We start from the raw sequence: 27,606 nt of genomic DNA, 5'->3' as shown, positions 1-27,606 counted from the left end.
CCTTCTGAAGTTTGGCTGGGGGCACTTTCCCTATTTTTCACCCTCTGTCTTAACCTTTGTGTGGGCCAAAGCTGACTGCAACCCAGGAGGGGATGGCTGCCCCTGAGATGGGGTAGGTCCCTAGAAAAGAACACAGGTTGGACAAAAAAAAGACTAGTGTCTTTAATACAGTAATACACTTCTCCCTGCAAGTTACATCTGTATGTAACTTGCTGTGTGTTACATCTGTAGTCTGTATCTCTTCTCTCTGGTATCATTTAACTAGTTGGCAAAGAGGAGTCATAAAGCATCATACATAAACCCAAATATATACAGCAAGTAATAATTCAGTTCTCAAAAACTTACAGTCAACACATGCAGCCCTAAAAGAAAAAAAGAAATCTGCAGAATCTCTCTAATATAATTTTTCTTTAAAGCACTCATGGCTGTCCCGACCGTCTTACCACTTACATGTCAAGAACAGGACAAAGGGCCATGGCCAGAATCAGGGCATCTAACAAAGACAGCCACTGTTATCTTGGTAAGTCATTTATGTTTCCAGTTCATTTGTCACAATTGTCAAGAAAAATTACAGGCTACCGAAGGTCGATTTTTAAGTTCCTTAGATGATAAGTTTCACTTTTTCCATAAAACACACATTATAAATGCCAGTAAAACCTCTTTATAAAAAGAAAAAAAAAAAAAAAAAACCCTCTTTATATTTGACACCATTAGTTTTCCTGCAGGTCCTTCCACTTCCCCTCTGAGGAAAAACAGTCCAGAATGACTGAAATTTGATTCCTGGACAGGAAAAGGTCCCACCTTCTACCTTCACCTGGCTCCTCCAGGGGGTAAGCCCCTTCTCCTGGAAGCCCCCAAGTCCCAAATCTGCAGGGATTAGTTCAAGCCAACTGTGAGCTATTAAAACCACAGTACTCAAACTCAAAAGTGGAAAGATGCAGCAAACTCCCAGGTTGTAAGACAGTTTGAAGTTGAGACGAGCACAGAGTAACCTGAGAGGTGACAGACAGCATGGAAGCAGCTAGCTCGAGATGGTACACAGTTCCAACAGCAGGTGGTGCTACAGCCTTTCTGATGACGTCATATCCTTATAAAGCGGTGTTTCCGCGGTTGCTTAGAGAAAACAGCACTGCCCAAGAATCCAAGAACCAGGAAACAAAGACAGTCATGTCCTGGCACATTCTTTTTTTTCTCTTCTGGCACATTCTGAGTGTGAGAAGCTATACTGCCCATTGGCTAACAACAATGGTTTGTAGTTGCTGTTCATCTGCTAAGTCGTGTCTCTTTACAACCCCATGGACTGCAGCATGCCAGGCTTCCCTGTACTTCACCATCTCCCAGAGTTTGCTTAAACTCATGTCCATTGATAGTCAGTGATGCCACCCAACCATCTATCCTCTGTCGCCCCTTCTCCTACTGCCCAGCGAGTCAGCTCTTCAAGTCAGGTGTCCGAAGTATAGGAGCTTCAGCTTCAGCATCAGTCCTTCCAATGAATATTCAGGGTTATTTCCTTTAGGATTGACTGCTCTGATTTCCTTGAAGTCCAAGGGACTCTATAAATAGAGTCTTCTCCAGCATCACAATTCAAAAGCATCAATTCTTCGGTGCTCAGCTTTCTTTATGGTTAAGAATAAAATAATTCAAAAAAAAAAAAAAAAAGAATAAAATAAAAAAGTTTCCTCCAATTTATGGGTATTACATTCTCAAAGGGCTATAAGTTCTTTTTTTTTTAAGGGCTATAAGTTCTTAAGACATAAATACTTATAATGGACCTAAGGTTTCAGTGCAAAGAAATAGACAAAAACAACAGAATGGGAAAGACTAGTGATCTCCTTCAAGAAAATTAAAGATACCAAGGGAACATTTCATGCAAAGATGGGCTCAATAAAGGACAGAAACGTTTTGGAACTAACAGAAGCAGAAGATATTAAGAAAAACTGGCAAGAATACAAAGAACCACAGAAAAAAGACCTTAATGACCTGGATAACAACCACAACGACGTGGTCACCTAGAGCTGGACATCCTGGAGGGTGAAGTCAAGTGGGCCTGAGGAAGCATTACCACAAACAAAGCTGGTGGAGGTGATTAAATTCTAAGTGAGCTATTTGAAATCCTAAACATGATGCTGTAAAAGTGCTGTACTCAATATGCCAGCAAATGTGAAAAACTCAGAAGGAGCCACCGGACTGGACAAGGTCAAGTTTTCATTCCAATCCCAAAGAAAGGCAATGCCACAGAATCTTTAAACTACCGCACAATTGCACTCATCTCACATGCTAGCAAAGTAATGCTCAAAATTCTCCAAGCCAGGCCTCAACAGTACATGAACTGAGAACTTCCAGATGTTGAAGCTGGATACAGAAAAGGCAGAGGAGGCAGAGATCAAATTACCAACATCTGCGGGATCACTGACAAAGAGAACTCCAGAAAAACATCTACTTCTGCTTCATTGACTATGCCAAAGCCTTTGACTATGTGGACCACAACAAACTGTAGCAAGTTTTTTAAGAGATGGGAATACCAGACCACCTTACCTGCCTGCTATGAAACCTGTATGCAGGTCAAGAAGTAACAGAACCGGACATGGAACAACAGACTAGTTCCAAACTGGGAAAGGAGTACATCAAGGTTGTATACTGTCACCCTGCTTATTTAACTTACATGCAGAGTACATCATGGGAAATACTGGGCTGGATGAAGCACAAGCTGGAATCAAGACTGCTGGGAGAAATATCAAAAACCTCAGGTATGCAGATGTCACCACCCTTATGGCAGAAAGCGTAGAGGAACTAAAGGGCTTCTTGATGAAAAAGAGGAGAGTGAAAAAGCTGGCTTAAAACTCAACATACAAAAAACTAAGACCATGGCGTCCAGTCCTATCACTTCATGGCAAATAGATGGGGAAACAATGGGAAAAATGACAGATTTTATTTTCTTGGGTTACAAAATCACTGTAGACGGTGACTGCAAAGCCATGAAATTAAAAGACGCTTGCTCCTTGGAAGAAAAGTTATGACAAACTTAGCATATTAAAAAGCAGAGACGAAAAAAAAAAAGCAGAGGTGTTCCTTTACCAACAAAGGTCCATACAGTCAAAGCTATGGTTTTTCCAGTAGTCACATATGGATGTGAGAGTTGGACTATAAAGAAAGCTGAGGGCCAAAGAATTGATGCTTTTGAACTGTGGTGTTGGAGAAGACTTTTGACAGTCCCCTGGACTGCAAGGAGGTTAAATCAATCAATCCTAAAGGAAATCAGTCCTGAATGTTCATTGGAAGGACTGATGCTGAAGCTGAAGTTCTGATACTCTGGCCACCTGATGCAAAGAACTGACTCATGGGAAAAGACCCTGATGCTGGGAAAGATTGAAAGCAGGAGGAAAAGGGGACGACAGAGGATGAGATGGTTGGGTGGCATCTCCAACTTGATAAACATGAGTTTGAGCAAGTTCTGGGAGTTGGTGATGGACAGGGAAGCCTGGTGTGCTGCAGTCCATGGGTTCGCAAAGAGTTGGACACAACTAAGTGACTTAACTGAAGGACTCAATAAAGGAAACTTTTAGGCATTTATTTTAGCCTGGGGCATTGTGAAAATCCCAGGGACACTAAAGGTGCCATGAACTGGGGAGTCTCTTCATGAAGACTCAGAGGAAAGTGGAAGGGATGAGAGGGAGGGGAGGCAGAGCAGCAGGGAGGGGTGTCCCACAAACCACCACTGTGGGTCCCACTTCCACCCAGAGCCTCACCCGGCTCTCCGTCTCCCTGCTCTAGGTATGGGCTGTAAAACTGGACAATAACCATAAATTCACCAAGAGTCAAGAAGTGACTTTCTAATCTTTGTGTTTCCGGAACAACACTCAAGAGGAACTCAGTAACTGATTACTGGTGGGTACATCCCAGGGCAGCTGGGACATGGATCCTGAGGGATGCACACACGGCCCTGAGGGTAGGTGCTCACGGGGACCTGCCATCCCTGCAGGGAGCTGGTGCTGAGGGACCAGGAGATGGGGTTCGGGCCAGACCCTCCAAGTGGCACAGAGAGCATCAGAAACACTCACCAGAGAAGGCCCAGGATGCAGTACTTGTGTGGTATTCTGCCCCAAACACAAAATCTAAATCTAACCCTGATAAAGCCCAGACAGACCCAAAGAAGGGTCATTCTCCAGGACAGCCAGCCTGCACTCTTTAAAATGTCAAGGAAAAGAACTACAAAGCCAGGCTGTTTCTGATTAAAAAAGAACAGACCCGACCTCTAGATGCAACACGTGTTCCCGGACTAACTAGAGCCAGATAGGGAGGAACAGATGTAAAGACAGTACGGGGACAACCAAAGAAACGTGGAGAAAGTAGACAGCTCTCAGTGTTCAACTTACTGATATTAATAGCTGAACTGTGCTTATATAAAAATATGTCTGTGTTCTCAAAACATATGCACTGAAGTATTTAGTGGTAATGGGGGGAAGTGATATAAATTTTGCACTCTACTTCATGATATATTTACTTTTGTTTTAAAATACAGTGGCGTGTGCACTAGGAGAGGAGGCACACAGGGCCTGGCTGGCAGTAAGGAGCATGTCCTCCACCGGGTGACAGTTGGAACCTGTGGCCCCCTTCTGGCAGCAGCCCCAGACCCAGGCCTTTGTGTGGGGGAGGTGACCTTAGCACGGCTGGCTCTTTGCTCAGAAGTGCAGTGTTCCTCGAAGAGGCCCGGGGGGACAGGAGGCAGTAAGGTGCTGAGCCCTCTCCCTGGTTCACTACCCACTGTTATAAAGAAAAACTTTGCTTTTCTGGAAGTTGATGGAACGCGCCTAGCAGAGAGAGGAAGAATCTAAGGAGAGCTCAGTGGAGGAAACAGATTTGCAGAAATACACGGGCAGGGGACGCCCAAGCCACACAGCGCCCCGACAGCCCTGCCATGCACCAGCCCCACGCCAGGCCTCACCTGGCTGAGGTGTCTTAGGCCTGAAGGGTGCTGGGCCGTGCCCCCTACAAGTTTCAACAACCCCAAATGTCCCTTCCTGCCACGGGACAGCAGAGCAGACTGCAGGATCCCGACAAGCTGAGGGCAGCAGAGGCGGCAGCACAGCAGGGGGGCGTTACTAGGTAAGCTACCAGCATGGAGCAACTTCACGGGCACATGATGGAGTCAGACCCCTGCCTCCGTGAGAGCACATGGGCAAATCCAGACAGGTGCCGCCTGAGTGCCTGCTACCTCGGAAAGGAGGTGGGGGCTGCTGGCCGCCAGAGCACACACACGGACAGTTGACAGAGATAACTAAACGCTCTACCAAATGCCCCCTGAGGAGATCCAAATGCCTTTCTTGTGACTGGATCCACAGTGCTCACGTTCTGCTATCTTTCACATACTGCTGTCCTGTTAACTACAAGAGAATTTAAAATTAAACCGAAGAACAAACTCCTTGCCCTCAAAGAGGTTATTTTTAGACCCTCCTCAGCACAACTTCCACAAAGGAATTCTCCTTCCAAGGTACTTCTAGTATTGATACACAGACATTCCAATTTCAGGTATCACAGTGAGATTTCTAAGGGAATTTAATTTGGAAGAATTTAGAAAACCTATCTATTCTTCTTGTGTACAGAATGCCCCATTAGCTTAATGTACATTAGCATACAACTGGTAACAGAAGATCTTAAAAGAAAATAAGACACAGAATGCTTTTTCTGTGGAGGCTGTGCTGCACAGCAGTTAAAATCAAAGGTTCTAAGACTCCAGGCTGCTGCTCTGCTGGTGAGGCCTGCAGATGCCACGCTGACCAAGAGATCGGCTCAGGTGTGGTGGCAGTTTCCTGTAGAGGCCCAGAGACACGTGCCACAGTTCCGGGTGCATTTTCCCATCGCAAAAGCAGCCACAGACAACACACAGAACAGACGTGGGCACTCCAATGAAACTGTCTATGAACACAAACTTGAATTTCGTATCACTTACTCATGCCACAAAATAGCCTCCTTTCCAATTTTTCACTATTTTAAAAAGGAAAAACCATTCTGAGCTCATAGGACACACACACACACACACACAAAGAGATGGCAGGCCAGAGTTTGCCAACCTCTGGTCACAGGACAGTGCCAAGCAACTATTATCTGGGAAAACAGCCTGTAAATCCCAGTCTCAGACCCAACACCTGGCCCCCACTTTTATCACAATGGTGTTTCCCTTGCTGGCCAAATCTGCTCCTACTGCTCTGTAGTCAAACCGAGGAGTACATGCACACTTCATGCCAGTACATGCCAGAGGTATCTGGCACTCCTACAGTCCAGGAGACAGGCTTTGAGTCTTTAAATCAAGCTATGCAATCTTGCCAATTAACTGTGGAAAACCCACTATACAAAAGATTCCCCCGCTACACGTAAATGAACACCTAAAGTAGAATTCTACCTCTGACAATTTACACTATTGGCAAGGAAGCTCTATTTCGGCTGACTGTCTCCTGTGCCCTGGAGGCTCATTACAGCTGTTCATAGATCTCTCCACTCTGTGACTGTGACTTCAAGTTGTTACAGCCACCAGGACCTTGACCAAATACAAGTACACTTCACGTGGTCTTCAGTTCTGCCATACTGCCCCCTGAAGCCTTCCTGTAGAGTGTTACTATCTAACACTGAGAAGTACTGTCACTAAAAACCAATAGATTGCGGTTGTGGTGTCAATGAAAACACACAAAAAGCATCCACTGCATTCATTCTCATACAACAACTAGTGAAAGGATGCAGGAAAAAAAGGAATATAAGACGCCATAAGAGAATTTCAACGTGGTCCAGCAGTTAGCACACCACACACTCACTGCTGCAGATCCAGGTTCCAACCCTAGAAGCGGAATGAAAATCCCACAAGCCATGCAGCAGGGCCAAAACAAAAAGTGCTACAAAGGAGCAGAGTACGGCACCAAAACCACTTTTTTACCTCAAAGGCAAACTTATTCAATTATACCTTAACAAAAATAAAGGCAAACAAACCAAGACTATGACATTTCTACAATATGCTCATTACAATCAAGCTAACTTTGAGAGCTTCTAATACTTTCAAACGTAAATAATCTGCTTTTAAACTTCTTCCGAAGTGAAAATATCTTTTTCCTAATATTCATGATCTTGGTGCTTTTCCACAGAAAAATACAGATAAAGCGTTCCCTTACTGTACAACATGTTCTGGTCCCCACCTACTCCCAGAAACAACAGCCATGCCACAGGATGAACAGGGGTGTGTACTTCCCTTCAGACCCTGTTTGCTGCACTGTGGTCATCTCCTCAGGACAACGAAGAGGGGCCACCTCAAACCTTTGAGCAGCCCCACAGGGTTCTGCGTGCACCTTAGTCTAACCAGTCCCTGCAGATGGGCTCTCAGACTCACCCACTCAGTCTTCCAAGTGTTTTTGAAATGTACTATGTTTCAGGCATTGTTCTAGGATATGTCAGGAAATAAAAAAGACGACGATCTATACCCCCTGGAAATATATTCAAAATATGTTGATACATACAACAAGTACATAAAATATAATGCCATTTATGTTTAAATAAAAACTACCCATGGACTTCCTTGGAGAAGGCAATGGCACCCCACTCCAGTACTCCTGCCTGGAAAATCCCATGGATGGAGGAGCCTGGTGGGCTGCAGTCCATGGAGTCGCAAAGAGTCAGACACAACTGAGCGATTTCACTTTCATGCACTGGGAAGGAACTGGCAACCCACTCCAGTGTTCTTGCTTGGAGAATCCCAGGGATGGCAGAGCCTGGTGGGCTACCGTCTATGGGGCCGCAGAGTCGGACACGAATGAAGCACTTAGCAGCAGCAGCGACTTCCCTGGTGACTCAGTGGTAAAGAAACTGCCTGCCCATGCAGGAGACATGAGTTTGATCCCTGACCTGGGAAGACCCCACGTGCTGTGGAGCAACCAAATTTGTGCACAACTATTGAGCTGGTTCTCTAGAGCCTGGGAGCCACAACTACTGCAGTCCTTGAGCTCTAGAGCCCATGCTCTGCAACAAGAGAAGTCACGACAATGAGAAGCCAGAGCACCACCACAACAGAGTAGCCCCTGCTCACTGCAAATAGAGAAAAAGCCCGAGCAGCAATAAAGACCCAGAACAGTCAAAAATAAGACCAAGTATAGCCAAACAAATGTTTCTTTTTAAAAAACTACCAATGTGTATATTTTAAAGAAAGATCTGTGGGGACTTCCCTGGCCGTCCAGTGGTTAAGACTCCAAACTTCCAACGCATGGGGCACAGTTGAATGAATCCGTGGTCCAGGAACTAAGTTTAAGTTTACACATGCAATTCGGTACAACCAAAAAATGTTTTTACAAAAAAAGAAAAGATCTCTGCCCTTATGGAACTTATGGGCTTCACTGGTGACTCAGTGGTAAAGAATCCACTTGCCAGTGCAGGAGACATGGATTTGATCCCTGGGTCAAGAAGACCTGAAGAAGGAAACAGCAATCCATTCTAGTATTCTTGCCTGGCAAACCCCACAGACAGAGGAGCCTGGTGGGCTATAATCCAAACCATTGACAATTTTTTGTTTTCTGATAAAAAATTCTAGGTGAAGATTTCTAACAAACTTTTTAATATTTTATTTTTTTAACAAATGTCATAATAAGCATTTTCTTTATTCCTCCACAAATAATTTCGAAAAATAAACTTGCTGAACAATTTAGTTTGGAAATGTTTTATACTAAGCATATTAATCTCTTATCATATATATGTCTATTTCTAATATTTTCTCCAATTTGCTTGTCACTGAACTACAGTTCGTCTATTATCGGGGCTTCCCAAGTGGTCCAGTGGTTAGGAGTCTGCCCTTCCACTGCAAAGGGCACAGGTTTAATCCTTGGTTGGGGAACTAAGATTCCACATGCAGAGTGGCACAGCCAATGTCCCCCCTAAAAAAGTTCCTCTATCAGATGTCTTTTGCTACAGGTACGTTCTGAGTATTCAAGCAGATAATCTATTATGGCTTAGAGCCTTAGTATCACACTAACAACCCTCTCCCTAAACACCCTACACCTCAAAGGCTATGAAACATTTCTTGTAATATTTTTTAATATTTCCATGTTTTTAATTTTTACATTTCAATCTTTAATTTAGTCAGAATCTCTATGTGCCACAAAACATACAGAGCTTTCAAATATTTTTTCCAATAGACTGCCAATGATTCAACATCTTATCCATTCCCAATCAATTTAAAATGCTGCACTAATCATGAACTAAATTCCGATAAATACATAGATCATCATCTAGACTTTTTTCTACCTATCTATGCTTTATGGAACTTTCCTGTTCATATCTACTAGAACACTTCCCCCTCATCTTTCTTTTATAAAACTGACTCCTCACAAATATTTATTCCTCCAGATTAGGTGACATTTAAAAAATATCCCAGCATGTACATACAGGAAAACTGCATTCAAATTCTGTAATCAGGTCTATTCAAGTTTTTTTATCTCTTCAATAATGCATCTAAGTTAGGTTTTCTAGCTGACTTAAACATGTTTTCCTCTGAAAAAGGAGGAAAGTTTTAGGCTTCATAATCATAAGAAATTACATTGGCCAATTTTCCTAAGAACCCCAAAAAATTATTTCTAAAGTTAGTTTCTATAAAGGAGTAAGTTATTTACCAAAATAAGCAAGTTTCTGTAAGACCTGTGGGTCTTGTCAATGAACCTCTGCTTTTGGTTTTCTGACCATTCATTATCTTAGAGTGGTTCAAATTACTGACCTCCATATTGACACTAAAAACAGCAGCTCACTCTAAAGTAACCATAAAGTTTATTTCAGGTAATCATTCGGGGCAGAGAGCTTAACTGCAGGCATGGACTGTGGCCCTGGTCTTTCTCCCCGGGTATCTCCGAGGTAGACAAGGTCACGGGAGGGTAGGCGCAGCAGCACAGGTGCACCTGGAGCTGCAGCCTTCTTCTCGGGCCCTGCTTCCTCCCCGGGGCATCTCAGCTATCTCAGCCGCAGGAATAATACATAGGAAAGACAAGGGGGTGGCAGTGAGAGGAACTTGTTTGTCTAATCACAGTTATCCACCAAGTACCTGGTTCCTCCTTTCTGCCTCTCCCTCCAGATGACCCAATTACCCTCACACTTTCTCCCCCAAGAACGCCCCCGATTTTGTAAGAGGCCAGTATGTAAAAAGCTTCAGAGCTACTTATGTTCAGTTTATCAGGGAGTATCTGTTAGTCTGCACCTATTTATAATGATGTTTTGATGTCTCAGATTAAAAAAATCTTTTAAGTTTAATTCCTCCCCTTCCCAATCAAAGCCATCTTTCTTGATCTCACCTTGTCTCTTCCAAATCTTAAAATTCTGAGCTTAACAAGCATTCTATGCAGACTATTAAGTATAGCAGAGTTGCTGAAACGACAATAAAGTATTGTTTGCTGAAAGTTAACTAATAAAATTTATTTTTTCAGACATAACTTCAATCTGATGCTAATTCAAACTGCATCACAAGAGTTAATGAAAATAGGTCTATCACATGTCCCATGTCACTGGAAACTTGCTCAGTTGGAGGGAGTGGCATACCAATTAGCATGAATTTTGAAACCATGAGACAAACTGAAACAAAAGCCAATCCAAAGAGCTGGTGCCAGCAATGAGGTAGGTAAGAATGTCCTCCCCCTAGCTTTCTTAAGGCGTTCAGCCTTCCATTACAGCACCAGTCTCCTCTCCCAGTCAGCTTCTAACATCAGCAGTGCTTGCTTTTCCGAGTGTGGCCCAGGGCCCAGCACCACCAGAGGCACCTGGGGACTTGTTAGGGAAGTGCACTCACTTGCCTCCCCCCCTACCCCCAGCTGAATTAGGATCTGCATCTAACAAGATCCCAGGGGATTCATTCTCAGCTGCACCCAATTAAACACATGACTTAGGATCTCCCTATTTAAAAACAGAACTCTCCACTGTTTCCACATCACCCACCAACTATGAAGCCCTTTCCTTGGCCCCCTCCTCCCACAGATAACCTTCCTGAAGCCACATCTACACAGGTGGTCGCTCCTACCTCAACTCTTATGTTTTAACTCCCCGCAATCTGGCTTTCACTCCCACCATCTGGGACCTACAGGTCCTAAGTCTAGGGGGTCCTTTCTCCTCACCCCTCATCAGCACTCTATGCAGTGATCCCCACCCTCCTCTTGGGGATCCCCACCTCTCCTTCCTTCTATCCCCTCCTCACTTTACTGCCCATGCGCAGAGGAGAGTCTCCATTCATAAGAACTGAAGTCTACCTATGACCTTCAGTCTCAATTCCAGGCCACTACACTTATGAGCCAACACTTGCACTGGTTTTCTATGTCCATTTCAAGTGTCCCAAGCATAACTCTCTCATCCCCAGTGGACGCCAAACAAGCCTGCACCACCCATCTGGCCTGATCTCAGCACCTGACATAACTGGCTCCTAAGTTTGCAAAGCAAGCACTTAAGAACTGTCACAGGAGAATTCCCTGGCAGTCCAGTGGTTAGGCCTCTGTGCTTCCGCTGCAGGGGGACACAGCTTCAACCTCTGGTTGGGGAACTAAGATCCCACATCCCACACTGCACAGCCCCCCAAAAAATAACCATTCTCGGTCATCAGCACAATAGCTGGCTTGAGCTCCACAGAAGAAATGAGTCTATCCACTTATATCCCTTTCCTCAACCCACAGGCTTGGCCAAGTCACATCATTTCTCATCAAGTCTCCTTTAAATGATTCTTGCTTCTATTTTCACCGCAACAATCCATTCTTCATTCGGCAATCTGAACCATCTTTTAAAATTCACATCTTGTCACAGTTCTACTTAAAACTGTTCACTGGTGTCCCACTGCACCGAAGGGAAAAATACCAATGTTCTTCCATAGCACAGCAACCATAAAACATACTGTCCACACCAGGGCACTCCTAACAGTCACAGCAGGCACTCCCCTCTTGAATCCTGGCTCACCAGGAGTAAACTGACGCTGTCCTGGGCAACCCGGCCAGGTGACCAAAGCAAGCTTCCTCTCCAAGCCGGACTCCCACGATCCTGCTCCTGGGCACCCAGTTTCAGCACACTTGCCTCTCACCTCAGGGCCTTTGCAGTCACTGTTGTCTGTATCTGAAGTGACCAGGCTCTCCTCCTACCTGGCTTCTCCCTCTGTCAGGGGCCATCTACTCAGAATGGCCTTCACCTAACCAAGTGCCCTCTCTCCACTCTGGGTCTTAGGGCACTCATCACAGGTCTGAAACTTGCTTATTCCCTAGTCCGCAATCTCCCCAAAAAGAATAAAAGATGAGCAGCTACTAACCAGTACTTGCACAGCACCAATCACAGTGTCCTGCTGAAAGTAAGTACATGGCAAATATCTGTTAAACAAACATGCCTGTAAGGAGTTCATTCCTGGAAACCATTCTATAGAAAATTTGATAGTAACTGGACATCCTGAAGCAGACAATTCTAAATGTCATGATACAGAGAGCTCTGTGATAAATTAAAAAAAAAAAAAACAAACAGCCACAAATTCTTTGCCACTTCTCCTATAAGAACCAGAGTCTATTTCCCTACACTTCCCGTCTGAGCTGAGCCTCATAACCTGAGTGGCCAACAGGCTGTAACATGGGTGACACTGTGTGACTTCCACAGATGGCCGCAAAGAGCCGAGCACCTTCTGCTCCTGGCCCTTGGAACTCAGTTACCATGAGACGCCTTAATCAGCCCTCTGCAGAGGCCACACGGAGAACAGAGGTGCAGCCTGGCGAAAGTCCACGCAGATAAGGTGGTCCCGAAAGTGCAGACCTAGCCCTTGTGCCAGCTGACTGCAAATGCACAGCCCCCCACACAGGGTGAGCTGAGCTCTGAGGCCCTGACCTAACTGGCAAGGGGGAACACACAGCTATTGTGTGAAGTCATCAGGCTTGGGGGCCAGTTTGTGAGACAGCAACAGGAAACTGATGGAAGGCCTCGAGGAAGAAGTTTTTCACAAGCAGAATGCATGTTAGTCGAAGTTACAGTTCTCACTCTTGGCCCTGTGATGTTCTGGGCTGGCTCCCCCTTGGCGGTTAAGCAACAACCCTGTAGCCCAACCGCACCTTATGACAAGTAACTACTGGTGTCCGCAGACAAGAAACAACGAACCCAGAAGGGGTGAGCACTGCCAGGGCCCGGGGGCCGGGCGCTTCCACGAGGGATGGAAGGGGCAGAAGGGGTGCCCTGTGCCATCTCCCTCTCCATTTCTGATCTGGGTCAACCCGTGTGTCCCTTTTCCTCCTCCCTGGTCCTCAAAGGACAGATGGTAGAATGAACACTAGAAGCAGCCTCTACCCATTCCTGTGAAAATTACCCCCAAGGACATCATTCTTTTGTTCCCATGACAGAAAAACAAGACAGCCACAAAAAAACAAAACTTGGCTTAAGAGCCCTTCCAGTACAGGGCCTGTCTTAGCTCCCCAGACACTCAAAACCCTAGCTGGTGAATGGGCTCCACAGACCCAGAAAACAGAGTTGACTGCCGCTAGCCAAAATGAACATGCTTTAAGCCCAGCAAGTTTAGGAACCCTGTGTATTTTTTTTTTTTAATCAAAATATTTAAAAGTAAATCTGATTACAGGAAAGGAGAAACATCGTATGATATCCCTCATACAGAGAATCAAAGAGACTCACAGACAAAGAAAGTACTTATGGTTGCTACAGGGAAGGGATAGTTAGGGAGTTCTCTACACACTGCTATACTTAACATGGATAACCAACAAGAACCTGTCGTACAGCACGTGGAACTCTGCTCAATGCTATGTGCTGGCCTGGACAGGAGGGGAGTTTGGAGGAGTATGGATATCTGTGTATGGATGGCCAAGTTCCTTCACTGTTCACCTGAAACTATCACAATATTACTAATTGGCTATACTATAATACAAAAGAAACGGGCCGCAGAGGATGAGATAGACAGATAGCATCACCAACTCAATGGACATGAACTTGAGCAAAGTTCGGGAGATAGTGGAAGACAGAGGAGCCTGGTGTGCTACAGTCCACGGGGTTGCAAAGAATCAGACACGACTGAGCAACTGAACAACAGAACAAAAAGTTTAAAAAAAAAAAGTAAATCTGACCAGCAAAACTCCAATTATATATACAAACTCTTCTTTAAAATATACATTTATCAATCATGTTTGATCAACACTCCAAGATTTACAAAAGACAATATAGGTTCCTAACCTCAGATACTGTAGAAGGGAATGGCAACCCACTCCATATTCTTGCCTGGAAAATTCCATGGACAGAGGAGCCTGGCAGACTACAGTCCAGAGGGTCCCAAAGTCAGACATGACTGAGCGACTAATACTTTGTTACAAGAAAGGAGAGAATGGATACTAGGGGACAATGAGTCATTCCCAGCACAGACCCTGAATGGAGGGAATGGATGTGGCACAGTAGACAAGGAAAAAGCAGTTGGACATCTGAAAAACAAGGCAGTAGCCTGAGGAAAAGATGTACTCCATCTTGAGCCAGGCAATTGGAAGCATATTGTGTTTTACGAAGGAAACCAGACCCATTGTTGCACCCCAGAGGGTAGCTGTATAAATCCTCTGGGTCCTATTTCCTCATTTGTAAAATGGGGAGATAAGACTGACATCTCAGGGTTGATGTGAGAATTAAATGTGGCACTGGTATGTACAGATTTTATAAATTCTAAAATGGAGGTTAAGTGCAAGCTATTATGATTATACAATCATAAGATAAAAATTTTTTGTTTCTGGTGGTCTGTGAGGGAGGCAAGTGTCCAAATAGAGCACTTGGTGGTAAAGTTGTGCTTTCCTCGTGGGCTCAATGAACTAGCTGACTAGCCTTCCTTTTATATTCCTTAGCTATAAATTCTCTGATCACATGATAGCCACTGGTGGTGTTAAAGACAAAGGACACAACTTTAGGAAGGGGTTTTGTATTTCAGAAAGGTCTATACAAACACAAGGCTTCCCAGGTGGTGCAACAGTAAAGAATCTGCCTGCCGAAGCAGGCAACACGGATTTGACCCCTAGGTCAGGGAGATCCCTGGAGAAGGAAATGGCAACCCACTCCACTATTCTTGCCTGGAAAATTCCACAGAGAGAGGAGCCTGGTGATCTACAGTCCATGGGTTTCAAAGAGTTGGACACAACTGAGCACACATGAGCAACTCAGATATACAAAGGCTGCTAAATATTAGGTCCTAAACAGATTTTAATTTTCCCAGTTCTCACCCTTTTATATGAAGACTTTTCCTCAGATCTCCCAAATCTCTACAGGACCATGCTATCCACTATGGCTATTTTTGCCACGTTTTTGTTTTTATTTTAATTTAACCACGTATGCATGCCTGCCTGCTACGTCGCTTCAGTCAAGTTTGGGTCCTTGTGACCCCATGGACTGTAGACCACCAGGCTCCTCTGTCCATGGGATTCTCCAGGCAAGAATACTGGAGTGGGTTGCCATGTCCTCCTCCAGAGTATCTTCCCAATCCAGGGATCGAACCTGAGTCTCCTGTGTCTCCTGCACTGCAGGTGAATTTTTTTTTTTTTTTTTTTTTTTACTGCTGAGCCATCCAGGAAGCCCCTCATTTAACCATGAAAGTGAAAGTGAAAGTCACTCAGTCCTGTCCAACTCTTTGTGATGCCATGGACTACACAGTCCATGGGATTCTCCAGGCCAGAATACTGGAGTAGGTAGCCTTTCCCTTCTCCAGGGCATCTTCCCAACCCAGGGATCAAACCCAGGTCTCCTGCATTGCAGGCAGATTCTTTACCAGCTAAGCCACAAGGGAAGTCCAGGAATACTGGAATGGGTAGCCTATCCCTGCTCCAGTGGATCTTCCTGACCCAGGAATCAAACCGGGGTCTCGTGCATTGCAGATGGATTCTTTACCAACTGAGCTATCAAGCAAGCCCATATTAAAGCTAAAAAGTCACACAGGTGACATTTCAACAGCTACATGTGGCTACCATATTATATAATACAGACTACAAAATATCTCCACCTCTGAAAAAAATTCTACTGTTCAAAGCTCATTTAAACTACAGAAATTGAAAGCAAAGTCAAAAAACTTTTGCCTGTGATAGGGAAATTACCACTTTCAGGAGCAGAGGTTTTCCCCTTCTATATCTACTAAATAATTTCAGGTTACCAAACGGTTGAAATTGTTCACCCCCTGAATCTCAGCAGCACCCCAGCAACTCCAGGCGCTCTCTTTGTCCAACCAGCATCACCTCAATCTGTGAGTACATGTTCAGACCAGAAGAGATGCTGCTGTAAAGCTGAAGAGCAGCGCACTACCAGCAGCTTAGCCTTTTCCTGAATATGTCATGTTCTAAATTATGGGAAATGTATGCAGTCAATTCCCATATCTTAAGAAATTGTACAGAGGATATGACAGTCTGTTACTGATTCAGAAGCACGTTTTAAATGCCAAGCCATCACCGACTCGATGGACATGAGTTTGAGTAAATTCCGGGAGTTAGTGATGGACAGGGAGGCCTGGCGTGCTGTGATTCATGGGGTCGCAAAGAGTTGGACACCACTGAGCGACTGAACTGAACTGAACAGTTACAAAAGTTATCACAAACACTGAAAAACTATGTGTCATAGTAGCATAGTTTTTCTATCTCTTCAGTGTAATTTAGTCAAAGATTAAGCTGCTTTTGTAAACAGTGTGACACTTCACTAAAGCACATTTTATATATTCTGTTAAAGAAGGATAAAGGAATTACTTCATTCAAAAAAAAAATAAAATAAAAAATAAATGCCAAGCCAATTAGTGTCCAGCCTCAAGTCCATCGGTTCCCATGAAGGCTCCATGCCCCTTCCATTACCTCTCAGATCTACAGTAGCCACCCCCAAGCCCACTCCTCAGCGGTTAAGCCACCTCAAGCCTTTCCAGCAGCCCCTTGTCCACTCTCAGGAAAACTGCCTGCAATTCAGGTCTCCTAAACCTGGCTGTGTGGCACAGGTGCTCACGGCGCTCCTCTAACCCACCCGAGTCTCAGGCTTACAGATGGACTGATGGACTTTCAGGAGGTCTGACTCAGTCAAGTCCAAGAACTAACCCTGCCCACACAAATAGCCCCAAACAGGTGCGCCCTCTACTTCCAGCCTGCGCTAGGGGAGGGTAAGAGACAGGGCCTCACAACTCGGCACTGTGAGGCAGTAACTGTGCTCAATCAACATGACCAAAAGCAACACTGGTGGCCAGAAAGAGCCTCTCTGAGGAGCTGCCACTCAGGCTGAGAACTAAAGAATCAAGGACTTAGTAATGAAAACAGCAAAAGGAAGGAGACTTCAGGTGGACAGGCAGGCAGACCAGCCTGGAGGTCTGAAAGGCTGGAGTAGAGATACAAATTTAAGAATCATCGAAACTCTCAGTAAATAGCATTTAAAACAGACAAGAACAGATGGGAATGGCCACGATCACCTAAAGACACCCCCCAATAACAGAGGGAAACCTGGACTCAAGATGGAGAAAGATCAGACCACTGAGGGTATGCAGGGCTGGCCAGAGAGGAACCTCGGAAGGCAACCAAGAAGGACAAACAAGACGGCAGAAGGAGAACCAGGAACAAAGAGAAGAGTGTGATGGGCAGAACATGCTGAAAACAGAACATGACCATTTCAGGGTTCTTTCCTCACTGTGCAGGTGGCCTGGCACACATGGAGAATGGACGAGAGCAAGGCAGGGACTCTCCAGGGTCTCCATCCTCTGAGACCACCCTGGACTGAAAAGCCCAGCTCTGTTCCTGAACTTTGGTTCCATGAGACACCCAGAATCCTGATAAGACATTTATCTTTTCTACCTAAGTTCTCTCTATTGGTTTCTTCAAACTGCAACTAAAATTCTCTCTCTAAGTTCAGCCATGAAAGGAAGGGAAAGACGTGGGCCACTGGGAACCAGGAAGGCGAGGGGAACAGGCCTGGGAGGAAGCTCCAGGTAACTGAAGTCGGTTGAAAAGAGGCCCTCAAACATTCTTGTCCACTTGAAACATACGAAAGTGATTTATTTGGAAAAAAAAGGTCTTTGCAGGTATAATTGGTTTTAACTCACAATGAGGTCACATTGGATTAATCCCTCATCCAATGACTGGTGTTCTTACAAGATCAGAGACAAGAAGGCCATGTGAAAGAGGCAGAAACTGGATCGCCAACAACCACCCAAAGCCAGAAAGAGGCACCCAAGGGAACTGTCCTGCCAACACCTGGATTTCAGACTTCCAGCCTTTGAAACTCTGAGAGAACACATTTCTGCTGGTTTAGCCCCTCAGTCTGTGGTAATGTTACTGCAGCCCCAGGAAACTAACACTTCAGAGCCAAACAGAAGAACCCCTGAAAACCTTAAGTGAGACAGCATCCACAAAGACAGAAATAAAGAGCAGGGGTCAGCTTGGAGAAGCACGTGAGGAAAGGAAGAAGGCGAACGAGGTAGAGGTCACCAGCAGGGGTGGTAAAGGAAGTGGACATGCCAGTGCTTGCACCACACTAGGCACGGGGTAAGCATTCCATTTGCACCATCTCAATTCATCCTCACCACTCTCCTGGAGATGGGGAAACTAGGAGAGGAGTTAAATAACCTGCTTATGGCCTCAAAGCTCAGACTGCAGAGCCAGGATGTCCAGTTCATGAGCACAGGGAAGCCAGGGAGGAAGCAACGCCATCAACAGTTGCGCAGTTAATAGTCATGTTTTCAAAGATGACCTTCAGAAATACACGTAATGTATTAACAAAGTAGAGCAGAATTTAAAAATCTAAGTATACAGTGTGACCTCCAATCTGGAGAGGTATCTCTGAACACATGTGCACGAGCAATACAAAAGACTAAAGGGAAATACAGTATTACAAGGTTATTTCCAGATAGGTCAATGATTGATTTTCCCCTCATTTTTATAATACTAATGTTGTACTATAAACAATTAAACACTTTTATTATTAAAATAAAAAATTTAAAGATAAAAACTGGAGACAATAAAATAGATTTGCTGAAAGGACATTTTTATAAAAATAACAACAGTGCTGGCTTAGGGGGAACAGGAACAGGCCCTCAAAGGAAGAGGACAGGAGGGACGGAGGAACTGAGGTAGTGGAGACAGACCGCCTGTCCAGAGAGTTTAATTTTAAATAGAGAGAGAAAAAAAAAAGAATAATGGCTGAAAAAGACACCAAGATTAACTGGGAGATTGAGTTATATAAGACTTATTAGTCACATTTGAAGGTAGAACAGAAAGAGCTTCTGAAGAAGAAACTAAAGATAAAAGTGTAGGTGAGCACATCCTCAGGTGGAAGAACCTTCTCTTTAATAATCTATGAAGGAGGCAGAGGCAGACACAATAGTCCTAAGAGATGGGAGACTGGAGAGGCATGCATGCTAGATGGTCCATGGTGTAACAGGTAAGAGCTCTGGAGGCAAATAACTGACATTCAGATATGGGTTCAGCAGATTCCTAGCTGTAACTCTGGCCAATTACCTAATCTCCCTGACAGGTTTAGCCATCTGTGAAATGGGTCTACTCACAGGACCAGGCTCAGAACTGATGAGTAGATCAGAGTGTAATACCATCAAGCTCTTAGCATGGCATCTAGCTAACAGACTAGGTGCCTAACAAACATGAGCTAACAACACTGGTCACCTGCAAAATGCAAATTCATCTACTGCCGAGGGAACTGCAGGTGGAGGATGGAAGGGCCATGATTTGAAGTACTTTATTTTAACAGGGTTATCTTCAACCACCTCTTCCAACACATTTTATATATAGGAACATCTATGCCAAATGGAAAGTAACATCCATTTCCCAAGCCTTCATTTCAGTTCCTAGCTCAGTCCTGTCTCAGGGCTTCTCCCTTTGTCCAGATATCTGCCTGGTTCATCCCCTAACCTCCTCCTGCACTCGACCTCAAATGTTTCCACCATCCTTTTCTTTAAAAAAAAAAAAGAAAAAAAAATGTATTTATTTGGCTGCACCGGGTCTTGGTTGTGGCATGCAGTATCTAATTCCCTGACCAGGGATTGAACCAGGGCCCCTGCTATGGGACCATGCAGTCTTAGCCACTGGACCACCCAGAGAAGTCCCTCTACCACCTTTTAAAAGGAAATTCCAGCCATCTCTGAAGCCCTGCCCTAACTTCTTTTTCAGCACCTTTTTCCTTTTCCTGCTCACCACTGCCATCAGATACTTCCCTTGTGGTCCAGTGGTTAAGGCTGCACTTCTACTGCAGAAGGCAAGGGTTCAATCCATGGTCAGAGAACAAAGATCCCACATGCCACACAGCACGGTCAAAAAAGAAAAAATAAGTAAAATTAATCCCCTTCCTTCAGAGCCTCCCCCTACCCCACTGCCACTCATCGGCCCTGGGAAGTCCTGACCACTGAACCCTCGACGACTTCTCATTCCCAGCCAAACCTGCTTCTCTGATACTTCCCTCCCCACGCCCCCCAGAGATGCTCACAGGAGCTGACACTACTATGATGTTCTTCCAGCTCTTTTCACTCCTCTGAGCAGCTTTGCCTCTGCCCATCCTGCTACATGCAAGCTGCACCCGTGGGTCTTCAACCTTTAGAGAATCTCCAGGTGGTTCTTCTCCCTGGGAAAAGGCACAACCCTACACCTTAAGGACACATCAGGCCAGGGTGCCTGTCTCCAGAGAAGGGTCTCACTGGTCCCTGCAGGCGCCTGGCCAAGGCCCTCAAGTGGTCCTTCAAGGCAAGCACTGCACTCCTCTCCCATCGTGCTGCTCTGAGGCCGAGGCTCAGGCTTCCTGTACGTTCTTCACTGTGAGGACCCCAGGGGCTCTTGTTTACATAGGTTAGATCAATGGGTATTTACTATGTGAGAAACTGAAGCAGAGACTTTCTAAAAACGTTCAATAAGCATACTGCCTGTTACCAAAAACAATATTTTTACAAAGTATAACCAGAAAAATAACTTGGAGAGAAGAGTAGCAACATTGTACATGTGAGCAAAGCTGTTAAGTGTCTGCCCAGGGGTGGGAGGGGGGAAGCAGGTCAATCTGGTGCCACACTTTGTCCAGTTGAAGGAGGTGAGGAACATTCTCACACAAATACATGGTAGAAAAAGGGAGTGACTTAGCCTTTTCAAATAAATGTCGACTGTCTTCTTTGATACTACATCAAAACTTGAAAAGTGGTTAAGTTTCTTAAAGTTCTGATGTGGAATCTGAAACCCTGTCAGTTAACTGTTCACACTGTTACATCAAACACCAGGGGCCTCACTCCACTCTGATGCTTTGAATGAATTTTTTACCTATCCCTGAGTTCCAAGCATCACATACTGCCCATCGGAAAACATCACCTCCCTGAGTTAAGCAGATCTTCTCAACGTTGACACATTTTATTATATAACATTAAAAAAAGAAACATTTCCTTAACATCTTCACCTATCTTGAAAGAAAAGTACCAGGAAGCTGTCAAGCTCATGGTAGCAGAATCAAGTTTTCCAAAATTCAAATTTCCATCTGAAAGCTCAAGTTTTACCACTGCCAACAATGTCAGTTATTTTCCTTGAAGTATCTGGTTCACTTCATTCGTTTTTAAGAAAATATCTGCCAAGTTCCCCTGTCTAAACAGTCATCATTTTCTGTCAGCTGTTCTTTCAACTCAAGTAATGGCATAGCTGCTGTCCAGACTCTCAAACGTGAAGATGCTACGTTAGGATCAGTGGTTTATGCTGACTTCCCATTTTGTCACAGAGATCAGTAAAAAGATGAGTACTCAGGTTGCAGTTTAATAAAACTGGCTTTTATTGCTTCATCAAAGACATTAAACTGGATTTTTTTTTTACCACAAGTTCACAGCGGTGAAGAATACTATGACTACAATAACCATCAAGAACTTCCAGATGTACAAGCTATATTTAGAAACGACAAAGGAACCAGAGATCAAATTGCCAACATCCTCTGGATCATAGAAAAAGCTAGAGAATTCCAGAAAAACATCTACTTACGCTTCATTGACTATGTTAAAGCCTTTGACCGTAGATCACAATGAACTGTGGAACATTTTTCAAGAGATGGGAATATCAGACCACCTTACCTACCTGCTATGAAACCTGTATGCAGGTCAAGAAGCAACAGTTAGAACCAGACATGGAACAACGGACTGGTTCCAAATTGGGAAACAAGTACATCAAGACTGTAAATTGTCACCCTGCTTATTTAACCTATATGCATAGTACATCATGTGAAATGCCGGACTAGATGAAGCACAAGCTGGAATCTCAAGAGAGCTGGGAGAAATATCTATAACCTCAGATATATACAGATGACACCACCCTTATGGCAGAGAGCAAAAAGGAACTAAAAAGCCTTCTGATGAAAGTGAAAGAGGAGAGTGAAAAAGCTGGCTTAAAGCTCAACATTCGGGAGACGGAGGGACGAGCAGCGAGGGGCAGAGGGAGGGCGGGTGGAGGGGTCGGGAGGAAAAAAAAAAAAAAAGCTCAACATTCAAAAAATGAAGATCATGGCATCCAGTTCCATCACTTCACAGCAAGTAGATGGAGAAAAAATGGAAACTGACAGACTATTTTCTTGGGCTCCAAAATCACTGTGGACAGTGACTACAGCCATGAAGTTAAAGGACCCTTGCTCCCTGGAAGAAAAGTAATGACAAATCTAGACAGCATATTGGAAAGCAGAAACATCACTTTGCCTACAAAGGTCTGTATAGCCAAAGGTATGATTTTTCCAGTAGTCATGTACAGATGTGAGAGCTGCACAATAAAAAAGGCTGAGCACCGAAGAACTGATGCTTTCGAACTGTGGTGCTAGAGAAGACTCTTGAGAGTCCCTTGGACAGCAAGGAGATCAAACCAGTCAATCCTAAAGGAAATCAGTCCTGAATATTCATTGGAAGGACTGATGCTAAAACTGAAGCTTCAATACTTTGGCCACCAGATCCGAAGAGCCAACTCATTGGGAAAGACCCTAATGCTGGGAAAGATTGAAGGCAGGAGGAGAAGAGGACAACAGAGGATGAGATGGCTGGATGGCATCACTGACTCAATGATTTTGAGCAAACTCAGGAAGATGGACAGGGAAGCCTGGCATGCTGCAGTCCATGAGGTAGCAAAGAGTTGGACATGACTAAGCAACTGAACAACAACAAAAATCACTGTAAATGGCTTGGTACCACAGCCCTGATTTGTGCTACAGAATCAGCAGTATCAACCACCACTGTTTTTGTACCATCAATGGGAATGTCAACACAGTGAAAGTCAAACGACATCTTAATATGATCCTAACAGTGAAAGTGTTAGTTGCTCAGTCCTGTCCAACTCTTCGTGATCCCATGGACTGTAGCCCTCCAGGCTCTTCTGTCCATGGGATTCTCCAGGCAAGAATACTGGAGTGGGTTGTCATCTCTTTCTCCAGGGGATCTTCCTGACTCAGGGATTGAACCTGGGTCTCCCACACTGCAGGCGGATTCTTTACTGCCTGGGCCATTAGGGAAGCCCAGATCATGACACTATCTTGGACCTAATGAGTCCCAGAGTCCACAGATGGTACTCCCCAGACCTCTTACTCTAAGTAATGGTGACACCCAAGACTTCAACCACCATCTAAATACTAATAACTCATTCAGACCACTCCTCCAGGGCTCTACATTCACAAGTAACAAAAGTCAACAATTCGACAAACACTTCAGCGTTTCGGAGACTGGTAATACTTCAGTTGAACCAAAGTGCCTGTCTTCATGGAGCTTAGAACTAGTGGGCAGATCAACATAAAGATTAGGGGGACAGAGCAAGGGAAGAAAGAAATTAACAGGAGTGGAGAATGGCCTCAAGGAGGGGATATGGGTACAAAGACCTTAATGAAGGGAGTGGAGGGTACCAACAAACCTCCAGAAGAGCTTTGCAAAGAGGAGTAGAAAGAATAAGAGCTGGTGTGTTCTGATGCAGAATATGGGAATGTCTCCTGGGGTCCTCAAAACCAAGGTGCAAAGTTCACTGTGTCTTCTCAGCAAACCACTGCTCATTTTAGTAAATGCAAGATGGCCACCCAGATATCCAGGACAGAAACCTGTACTCACTCATTCCCTTCTAACCTTCCACTAAGTCATCAAGGAATCTCAGTCACCAGCTACCAGCTTTTCAACCCTGACCCAGACTCCCTTCCTCTTTATAGTATCCTATCTGAAATCTGACCTGTCTTCCTCCTTCCTCTGAGCATGCTCCAAGTTCAAGTACCAAGTGACTCGTTTCTGATCAGGTAAATCGTCTTAAAACCCTTTGAAAGTTTCCTAGAGCCCTCAAGGTAAAGATGCAAATTCTTTACCAAGGCTCTGACCTCTTGGGTATCCGTTTCTCACCACTCTCCAGCTCTGTGGAACTTATGTCCCTGGATGAATCATGTTTTTCATTCCGTAATTTTACTGAGCACCTATCCTGCAATATGGGCTTCCCTTGTGGCTCAGCTAGTAAAGAATCTGCCTGCAATACAGGAGACCAGGGTTTGATCCCTGGGTTGGGAAAATCCCCCGGAGAAGGGAAAGGCTACCCACTCCAGTATTCTGGCCTAGAAAATTCCATGGACTGTATAGTCCATGAGGTTGCAAAAAGTCGGACACGACTGAGCAACTTTCACTTCACTTCATATCTTGCAATACAGGGCTTTCCAGTTGACGGAGTGGTAAAGAACATGTCTGCCAGTGCAGGAGACGCAAGAGATGCAGGTTTGATCTCTGTGTTGGAAAGATCCCCTAGAGAAGGAAATGGCAACTCACTCCAGTATTCTTGCCTCGAAAATCCCATGAACAGAAGAGCCTAGCAGGCTCTTGGGGTCCAAAAAGCCAGACACGACTTAGTGACTAAACAACATCTTACACTACCTGGTTCTAGGTGTTGGAGGCAGTGAATGAAGGTGGCCAACTGGTTGCATGAAAAATACGGTCCATCTCCTCAGCCTGGAACACTCTTTCCTTCTGCTTCACGCACCAGGCAGGCTCCAACTGGAGAATCCTTCCAGTCTCAACATTTTCCAGCAAACCTGCAAGATGGTGGCAGCCCTGCTGCTCCAGCCCCTCGCCTACCTGCCTGCCCCCTGGGAGCTGTCAGCTTTGGCTTGGCACTCACAAGAGACTGCAGTTGATTCTTATGAAAATCCCTGAAACCTGGGGTCCCCTGGCAAGACATCTAAAAACGTTGGAACCGGATGGGTGGGGGCTCCAGTGTGTAGTGATGAAATGAAAATACAGATTAAACTGGATTAAAAGAGAAAGATGGTGAACACCAGGTTTAAAATATTTGGCTGTGGTTTTGCCACTCCCAGCAACTGGTCAGTCCCTGAATGGGTGAATGGGACGATGGTGGAGGAAGCCTTGACCATGAAGAACACAGATACCACCAAGGAACTCTGCCTTCTGCCTGTGAAACTGCACTACTCCACACTGGCCAGAGAGGCCATCAAAGCCGCCCTGGCTGACTACAAACTCAAACAAGAAAGAAGAGGACAAGTAGAAACGAGCCCTTGGGGAAGCCTTCTGCAGGTCACATGGGGGTGCTCCCCACTCCCACTCTGCAGTTCCTTGCACATAGGTGTTCAGAAGCCCTAGCACTGAAACCAGAGATGTGGGGCTTGGACAGCACCTGCTGCTCACGCTGATTCTAGTGCAAGAGACACAGCGAGCTTCAAGTCTGCACAATCATGAAGCACACAACTATCTAGTGTTCCTGAATCCATTTGGGGGAAGATTACCAGAAGAATACCTTGACAAGACTATTTGATAAAACTGAGCAAATATATAACACAGGCCTGCATGTATGTAATAAATCAAGAAATGTAAGACTCTCCTCAAAAGAAATATTTTCCCTAGGAAGCCATCGCAGAACTCTAAAGTAGGTTAGGTGCCCCTGTGACCCATCTCCCAGTTTTTCACTTTGTAACATAAGGCCCTGGGCCACGCCCATTCTACAACAATTTACACTCAATAAGGAGCAGCAAAGGTGCTGAATTAGACACAAATTTCTCACCCTTTCCAGTGCCCTTTTAAGGCTGACGCAGTGCCATAAGAGGCTAACACAGGAGAGTAAAGAAAGTCTCCATAAAACCCAGAGAAGAGATTTTTAGAACTCTTCTCTGGATCCTGTCTGGAGTCACAACTGAACCGGAAGATTTTAAGTTTTAGCACTTACTAGTATGTGTATAGTTAACACCAAAGTCATTAAATTTAAACTTGACCTTCAAAAAATAAATAAACTTACTGCAATAATTAAAAAAAAAAAAGACACAAATTTCAAGTTATGGCACTTTTGAGAACATATGAAAAATATTTCATTGTCACTAGTTGACAAATTAAGGGATGCCAAAAACTGTTTTGTGAACTCTCAAATAATTGGGCATTATAACCGGGGCGGGGGGGGGGGGGGGGAGTGAGATCTTTAAAAAATAAACAATCGTTTTATCAATTTCCAAATAAATTATAGGATCAAAACTACCCTTTAAAAGTAAAAGAAGGCCTTTCGAACAAAACGAAACTAGACACAAAGCTATTCATGCGATGCACAGAGAACCAGTGGTGGCCAGAAAGGGGCGGGGGGCAAAGTAAGTGAAGGGGAGACAAGCTGCAGGGGCATAACACACAGAGTAAGAAATAGGGTCAACACGGGAATTCCCTGGCAGTCCCATGGTTAAGACTCCAAGAGGCGGGGGTCAGGAAATTAATATCCCACCTGCTGGGCCCTGTGGCCAAAAAAAAAACAAAAAAACTGTTACAAAGCAAGGTCAACAGCAACAGAAATGGTGCTCTCAGCACAGAGAACTGCCAGTCAAGCAGTGTTCCAAGTGCTGCACACACTCCTTACAACCACCCTGGGAAGGAGGGGCTTGTGTGCCTGCTTTACACATGAGGAAACAGAGACATGGAAGTCAAAACCAAATCCAAACCTGCAAGTTACAGAACTGAGTTCTAACTCAGACGGTCTCAGTCCTTTGAGAAACGAGTGCATTTCTTTCTGTCCCTGATATTCAGAAATTATCTTAAAGTTCCTATGACAATTTTTTGGGGAAACCTATTGTAGAAACTTTAATACTCTCTTGTCTAGTTAGAAGTGTTCAAAATTTTTTAAAATATTTATTTATTTGGCTGTGCCAGGTGTTAGTTGCGGCAGGCAGGATCTTTACTTGCAGTATGTAAACTGTTAGTTGTGGCAAATGGAATCTAGTTCCCTGACCAGAGATGGCCCTGCATTGGGAGCATGGAGTTTTAGCCAATGGACCACCAGGGAAAGCCCCAGAATTTTTTAAAGCTTTACCAACTACAACACTTGGACAGGTAGTCAAGAGAATCTGTATCTGCATCAGGAATATATTTTACAGTTGCCACAGGACTGAGTCAGAAGACACACAGACAAGTATAAAGACACAATAACCCACAAATAAACAAGAATATATTCGACCAAATCCCTTACTTAGTACTCTAGTCCAGATAGATTAAAGAACAGCTTTGCCCCCTTGATAAAATATACTATTAAGCCTGGAGCAGGAATTCCCTGGCAGTTCAGTGGTTGGGACTCCTGGGCCCAGGTTCAATCCCTAGTCAGGGAACTAAGATCCTGCAAGCCACAAGGTGGCCAAAAAACAAAGGGGGATCCTGGGGCAACT

General features: G+C 44.6%; 1 protein-coding gene and 1 non-coding gene across 4 annotated transcripts in view; one reads left to right on the top strand and one right to left on the bottom strand.

Annotated features, from left to right (window-relative positions):
- Window positions 1-27,606, bottom strand: part of GNB1 (G protein subunit beta 1) — a 76,966-nt gene that overhangs the window by 45,319 nt on the left and 4,041 nt on the right. The window lies entirely within an intron of this gene.
- LOC136170153 (small nucleolar RNA SNORA26) lies at window positions 25,985-26,107 on the top strand. Its single transcript, XR_010663594.1, has one exon. It is a non-coding gene; the product is annotated as a small nucleolar RNA SNORA26 (small nucleolar RNA).

The sequence above is a fragment of the Muntiacus reevesi genome, chromosome 5, assembly GCF_963930625.1.
Source record: "Muntiacus reevesi chromosome 5, mMunRee1.1, whole genome shotgun sequence".
NCBI lineage: Eukaryota > Metazoa > Chordata > Mammalia > Artiodactyla > Cervidae > Muntiacus > Muntiacus reevesi.
The sequence above is the reverse complement of the archived record's forward strand: the minus strand, read 5'-3'. Positions and strand labels throughout refer to the sequence as shown.